Below are 7,972 nucleotides of genomic sequence, written 5' to 3'. Positions count from 1 at the left end.
TGGAAAGGAGTTTAGCTTTTTTTCTCTAATTTTGTGAGATGAATGATCATATTTTCTTTTTGGAAAGATCATCTTGGTTGCAGTGTGGATGGTGAATTAGAGGTGGTTGAGACTAGAGGTAGGGATTCCATCAAGAAGTCTGCTACAGTAGTATGAGAGCTGCCCTGCCCAGATCTTTTTTTTTTTTTTTTGTAATATATTTTATTGATTTTTTACAGAGAGGAAGAGAGTTAGAAACACAGATGAGAGAGAATCATCGATCAGCTGCCTCTTGCACCACCCTCACTGGGGATGTGCCCGCAACCAAGGTACCTGCCCTTGACTGGAATTGAACCCGGGACCTTTCAGTCGCAGACCGACGCCCTATCCACTGAGCCAAACCAGGTCTCGGCTTTTTTTTTTTTTTTTTTTTCCTGCCCAGATCTTTCACCAGGCTGGAGCCCAGCTCTCATCTCCAGCAGTGACTGTGGGTGCTGTGAATGGCTCACAGGTGCCCCTTTCTCCAGTGAATTACCCACCATTGACTGTGGCCACCTTCCCCAGGAAGTTATGACACCCTCTTCAACCACTGCCCTCAGTCAATATCTATTGGGTGGTGGTGATATTACAAGAGATTGGCCCCCTTGCCTCAAAAGGGTATAATTCTGCTGTGTTGTTAATGCTTCAGATCCCTTACCTGTGGACCAGACTGGGCTAGACTTTACCTGAGACTACATCTTTGTTAGGTAGGTCCTTTTCCTTTCCTTGGTCAGTTTCTCTCCCTCCCTCGGTGTTTCTCTTGAAATTTGCTCCCTCAATAGATCAGATGCAATCTAAATCCTCTTGAGATTCTGTTTCTAGGCAACCTGACAACCAGTAGTAACTTTATGAGTATGGAGATGCCTGATACACTGATCCAAGTAGAGTCAATACAACTGACCACTAGTTAGATAAGTCAGAAGGAAACGTAAAGGGAGGAAGGGATCTGGAATGTTCTGTAATTATGGCTTGATTCTAAAAGGATATTTACTATTCATTCAGATAATTATGGAGTAGTTGGGTGGGGGGGAGCATGAGGGAAGTTATAAGTTAATTCAATTGTGGACAAGCTGTGGGATACCCAGAATACTCAGGTAGAGATGAAGAAGCTAGTTGGGATATATTTATTTATTACTATTTTATTTATTTTAGAGAAAGAGAGAGGAGGGGGAGAGAAAAAAAAAAGAGAGAGAAAGGGAGAAACATGGATATGAGAAAAAATATTGACCAGTTGCCTCTTATACGCACCCCAACCAGGGAATGAACTTGAAACCTGGGTATGTACTCTGACCGGGAATTAAGTCCTTCACCTTTTGGAGTATGGAAGGCAATCCAGTTCTCCAAATAAGTCCTTTTGGCCCATTCTGAGCTGAATAATCTTGACCAGGCCTTAAACACACACACACACACACACACACACACACACACACACACACACACAGACACACACACACACACACACACACACTTTATTTTTGTTGTGGATCTGTGTAATCATCAGGGCCAAAGGTAGTAAAATCATAATATAAAATAACCAATTTTTTAATTACAATGAGTTGTAGTCACATCACTGATGTATACTCTGCCCAAATGAACAAAACACGAGTGTTTCATACTCACTTCCTTCAGAACCACAATTAACTGTTTGTCTGAAACTCCATAAAGAAGGCATTAGCACCCAGCATCTGAAAGAATGACTATTTTTACCCAATCAACCAGACAATAAGCCTGGGTCTTCTCTCCCACAAAAGTCAAGGGACCTGAGGATACCTAACTTAACTTTTAGGATGAAGACCCACCATAGAAATTACAAAGCATGAACTAAATTACAACAAAACCGGGGGAGTGAGTTTCCCAGCAGGTGCAGAGTTAAGGATGAAGCATGGGAAAAGAAAGAAAGGAACTAACTGTAACACATTTTACAGAGTTCTTTACTGGTATAATTTGAGGTATGAAAGGGAAAATACATTTTTTATTCACTTAGTCATTGCTGAAGGTTTCACCTCCACTTACTTAGCAAAACATACTGATAGTCTTGTTGCCCGGAACCACTATGTCATCCTTCGTTTTTTCATTCCAGTGCTTCTCTAAAGGGCACATTTTCCAGTGCCTCAGTGGAAAAGTTGTGTTTAAGGACACCATTGTGTGTGAGGAAGACTGGTTTACTTCTTTACCATTCTTTATTCAGACTACCGTATTTTCCGGTGTATAAGACGACTTTTGAAACGGAAAAAAAGTCAACCGAAAATCGGGGGTTGTCTTATACGCCGAGTATATCCCGAAAAACGTCTCGATTTGCCGCTAAACAAATTTTCCAACTCGATCCCGAAAATTGTCTGGATATGCCGCTAAATGAATTTTCCAACTCGATCCCTCATCAATCACTGCAAGGCTGCTCGAACCACCTCTCTAACTCAGCCAATCCAAGCAGGCTTTTTATGCATGCAAATTATACATGTTCTGTACCCGAAGCTACACTGTGTTCTAAAAAGCCTGCTCAGATTGGCCAGAGTCAGAGATGTGGTCTATTTAAAAAAAGAACTGATGTTGCCTCAGAAGTGGAGGGTAGTCTTATACAGCAAATATAGGCCTAAACCTGTTTTAACTGTAAAATTAGGGGGTCGTCTTATACGCCGGAAGTTCTTTGTCCGCAAAGCTAGTTGAGTTCCTGCTCTACAATCAACTCACCAAAATCTTTAATAGAAAATGATTAGGCTAGTTCACTGGATCCTAATAATGAAAACGTACTGAATAATATTGGAAATTGCCCATGGGACTTACCTGAACTTGGATTGGAAATAATAAATATTACCATATCAAATAAACTCTTAGCATTTTTGTTCCTGCCAGTCATTCTATAAATATGATGAAAGGTGGTATGCATATGGTATGGTGAGTAAAGGTACTTGTGGAGAAAAGCTCTATTTCTGGAAATTTTGAGCTGAGATTTATGTGACTACTCTGTCATTTGAAAGATGCATATAAATTTAAGGGGCATGGCCCCCACACTACATTTGCATAACTGTTACACATCTCTTTAAATATTAATACAGAATCAAAATACTTTCTACTTTCAAACTCCTAAGGGATATCCTGCTCCTTGAAGATATTTACTATGTGTTGGTATTAAAGAACCATGTTTTTTCCCATTTTAATAAAGGGTCATTTAATAGTGTTTTCCCCTTAATATTTAAAAAAAAAAAGTTGGCTTTACATAATGATTTCGAAAGGATACCCACATACTGTATTACACACTTAATGAAATCACCCATCTTCAACTCACCAAGCTCAGAGAACACATCGCCAAAGCAAAGAATCTCTTGGTCTTCTCCATCCTCACCCTTCCTTCTCCATGTTTTCTAAACCTGGCTCAGTGGAAGACTGAACTCTGCTTCTTGAAACTGAATTCCTCCTCGCTCTGGAGGCAGTGATTATGGTGGTTTGAGTGGCTCAGAGAAGTCTCACTCCCTGGGTTCTAATCCTAACCGCCGTCTAATCCTAACCGCCGCTGAACGGCTGAACCGCTGTTTTAAGAGCGGATCGTTAGCAAGATACTTAACCTCTTGGTAACTTCGTTTCCTAAATGGGGATAATATCCATCTACCTTACAGAGAAATGAGCTTTCTCTTATAAAGCACCTATGACAGTGTTTACTATTATTTATTATCATGGAGCTCAGTCCATGGCTAAGGATCAGTTTGGTGGACTTCTTTAAAAGATTGGCCAACACATGTGAACGAGCAGGGAATTTGAAGAGCAAGGGCCAGCTTTCTGATTCTGATTCGGTCTCCTATTTAAAGAAAATCCGGGCGCAGCTCTCCTCGCAAGGAACTACGGGATCCAAAGCCCCCGCTGCTAGAACAGACTGAAAAGTGGGAAGAAGCAGAACCCGGACCAGACGGGTCAGGCGGAAGACCAGACGGGTCAGGCGGAAGACGGACACTCTCGGGGGCGGGGTCCTTCCAGGCGAGGGGCGGGAGGCGGATGCACGTTCGGGTTGGTAGGAAGAGCTGCCAATCCTGCGAGGCGCACCATGGGGACCAATAGCTTTCTCCCTCCGCCTCCGGAGGGCGGGAGAACCGGGGTGAGGGCGGTGCCTCCGCGCCTCTAGGACCACAGGCTTGAGTCCTGCCGGGGTCGTCGTCGCACCTCTGCTGCTAGAGCAGCGTGAGCGCGGGAACGGCGAGGGAAAGAGGCCAGGGAAAGGGGTGAAACGGCAAAGAAGGGAGATACGACCATTAGAGCTGAGAACTAGGAAGCCAGGAGGCAGAAAGGGGGGCGCGTAGGAGGGTCTGGAGAAATGTGAAGAGGGAAGGAGGAGGGTGGGAGCGGAGCGGCGAGGTGAGGAGACCCAGGGCACGAGGGAAGGAGCGAGCAGCCGGGGCATTGAAGAGTCGGACAACCCGCTGGAGTACGGGAGGCCCTAGGAATTCATCCCAAATGGATCAGTAAAGCAAAGCCTGGGAGATTTGGGAGCCAGAGCTCGGTCCGCGCCCAGCGGGTCACCACGTTAGCCCCCCTTCCGCCTCAGTTGCCTGCAGACCAACCTGAGGGGGACGTGGCGGCTGGCCTTCTAAGTCAGGCTGACATTGGGAGTTTCCCTTGGTTCCTTTGAGCACTGGACCTAGGCAGCCCGATCAGCAGATTCGGCCTGTAAGTTACCGCCAGATCGCTCACATCCTCCACTTGTGAGAAAGGAGCATCTCGCCGAAACCGGTTTGGCTCAGTGGTAGAGCCTCGGTCTGCGTACTGAAACGTCCCAGGTTCTATTCCGGTCAAGGGCATGTGCGTTGGTTGCGGGCACGTCCTCGATGGGGGGTGTGCAGGAGGCAGCTGGTCGATGTGTCTCTCTCATAGACGTTTCTAGCTCTCTATCCCTCTCCTTTCCTCTCTGTAAAAAATCAATAAAATATATTAAAAAAAAAAAAAAGAGAGAGAGAGAGAGAAAGGAGCATCTCTGTTTTCACCTCTGCCTTTATACTGGCTCCTCCTCTGACATACACTCCCTGGAGATGGTTTCTACTGATTTACTGCCACCCTGCTGATGAATTTTCTTTCATTGACTTTCATGTTAGACTATTTTCTGTGGCAGTGCATCCTCCCATCCACTTCCTCCACCTGTCCTTGAGCTCTAGACTTACAGACAGGTAAAACAGGCTTTCAAGGAAATCTAGTAGAAGGCTCCCCACTCCCACCCCCCCATTTGTAGGTGAATTAAAAACACTGAGACTCCGAAGGGTGGAAGTGACATGTATTGAAACCTTAGTAGGCACCAAAAGTCATTCCTGTTGATTCCTCATTAAGCACTAGATTGGAAGACCTGCCTTAAACCAGATGTCAAGACCTCATAAATATCTCAGCTTTGCCTTTCCACCTCTTAAGAGGTGACTGAGATTCTGTCCAAAGTTAGTGTGCTCCCTCACTTCAGTAAGAATAAACTGAGCTTTGTTTTATCAACAGGTTGTTTAGATGACATTTTGGTGGAGCCAAAAGAATCACCTCTCAAAAAGTAGTACAAAATAAAACCAGGGAGGGAGGAAAAGGATTGGAAAATTAAAAGATCAATTGAGAAGTTCTAACACCCAAAGTTTAGGTATTACAAAAAGAACAGAGGAAATTTCAAAGAAATAATTCAAGAAAATTTTCTAGAACTGAAGGACATGTACTTGTAGAAGGAAGACATGATGGATCAAAGGAGACATATCAAAGTTAAAATCATAAAATTTCAGAAAAATTTGAGACACAGAAGACAGGAAGTTCTTGGTTGCAAGCAGATAAAGATTATTGCCACTAGAGGGCAGTAATGTCTCAGGCTCTGTAAGGGGTGTGTGTGTGTGTGTGTGTGTGTGTGTGTGTGTGTGTGTGTTTCCATAAAATTTCATCTCTTTCCAGAGCTCTAGAAAGAGTTAGGCTCAGTTTGAATACATTCCATCTAGTCACACTTGATCAAAGCTCTCACTGATTTTTTGCCTAAGAGGCTCTGCTAACAGGTCACCATACAATCAGCCTGAAGGAAGAAAAGACAGTTCTCATTGAGGAATTGCCCTTGTCAGCCTTGGCCTCCACTCAAGGCTACAAAGTTTCAATGATAGGAGATACATAAATCCAAACAAATGGCGGCAGCCCTGGAGCTGGAAAGAGCAAGAGGCAAGGATTGCCCGGGTGATGGAGGAAGCCAAGTTTTTCCCACACCCTGGCTGGCCCAGGCCTCCACTCCAGGCTACATAGTTTCAATTATAGAAGATACATAAATCCCAATAGAAATGGCTTTCACCACAGAGCAAGCAGAAGGCTCGGCTCTGCTCTAAGCTACAAAGTTTCAATTATAGAAGGTAAATAAACCCCAGATACCAGGGCCTCTGCTTGGGTTCCAGGGGGCTTGGCCAGCCTGCAAACCACCACAGGCCCCCTCACCCAAGCCCCCACACCCTGATCTGGGACATCCTTCAGGGCAAACCAGCCCACCCCCACCGGTGCACCAGGCCTCTATCCTATTTAATAAAAGAGTAATATGCAGATTGATCATCACTCCAACACACAAGATGGCTGCCCCAATGTGGACATAAGATGGCCACCACAAGAAGGCCTGCAAGGGAGGGCAGTTGGGAGTGATCAAGCAGGCAGAGGAGGGAAGTTGGGGGCCACCAGGCCTACAGGCAAGGGCAGTTGGGAGGAACCCAGGCCTGCAGGGAAGAGCAGTAGGGGGGACCAGGCCTGCAAGAGAGGGCAGTTAGGGGTGACCAGGTGTGCAGGGGAGGGCAGTTAGGGGCAAAAAGGCTGGCAGGGGAGCAGTTAGGCATCAATCAGGCTGGCAGGGGAGTTGTTAGGGGTAATCAGGAAGGCAGGCGAACAGTTGGGAGTCAGCATTCCTGGATTGTGAGAGGGATTCCCAGATTGGAGAGGGTGAAGGCCTCTAGTTTATATATAAGGGGGGGGAAAAAGGTTTATAAATTATAAGTAAAAGCATCTTTAGAAAACATGTTATTTATATTATTGTGTAACATGCAATCTAAATAAGAACATTATGCTTGCCACACAGGAACAGTACTAAGTTAAGGCAAGTTTCTAGCTTCTCCTTCCCAGATTGCTACCCATGAGCATTTCTCTGTAAAAAAATCTGACTCTCCCTGTGCTCGAGAGATTGTTAACAACTGTTGTCAAAGGACAGAGCCAATGCCTGGCAGAGGATGTAACATTCCTCTGAAAGCTGAGTCTCTCGTCTTTCCTTCTCCTCCGGTTATGTTGTTTTTGTGCTGTTGTCAGTATTCTGGATTTTCAGAGAAGTCTTATTTATCTTTACATGTTGGATTCTTGTTTTTATGATCCAAAGTGTACTATGCAATAAACTCCTTGAGAAAATAGTTTGTTTAAAGCCCCATGAAAAGTATCCTTTGAACCTTTGCCTAAAGTGGTAAGGCAAAAGGGCTGCTGTCTGGAAGCCAGGCTCTGTGGTGAGTTCTTTCTAAGCAATGCAGATATGGGATGTTTTGAAAAACTGAAATTCTGGGAAGCTTTTTATGTGGCAAGTTTTGATTCAAAGTATTTGGAAGGATAGTTTGGAAATGTTATTCCACATCTCACCTCAATTTAAATAATAAAATATGTAAAATAGTTTTCCTATATATTATTTCCCCCCAATTCAGAAGACTTCCTAGTCCCAGGTTTTTCTCATAAAAATAACTTCTTGATAGTATAATTAGTCAAAAGAACAAAATAAGAGGTTTACTATTGCAGGGAGTTAGCAAAATTATCATTATGTGCAGATGACATAATATACCTAGAAAACCTAAGGGAATCAATTTATAAGTTATTAGAAATAAGAAGAGCATTCAGTAAGTCAGACATTACATTTTTATAAATTCGTAAAATGTATACATTTATATAAGTACAAATATACATTTTTAGAAATGTATAAAAATTAATAGTATTATATTCCAGCTAAAAACAGTTCAAA

The sequence above is a fragment of the Pipistrellus kuhlii genome, unplaced genomic scaffold (genome assembly GCF_014108245.1).
Source record: "Pipistrellus kuhlii isolate mPipKuh1 unplaced genomic scaffold, mPipKuh1.p scaffold_m20_p_1, whole genome shotgun sequence".
NCBI classification, from domain to species: Eukaryota; Metazoa; Chordata; class Mammalia; order Chiroptera; family Vespertilionidae; genus Pipistrellus; species Pipistrellus kuhlii.
Note: the sequence above shows the minus strand (reverse complement) of the source record.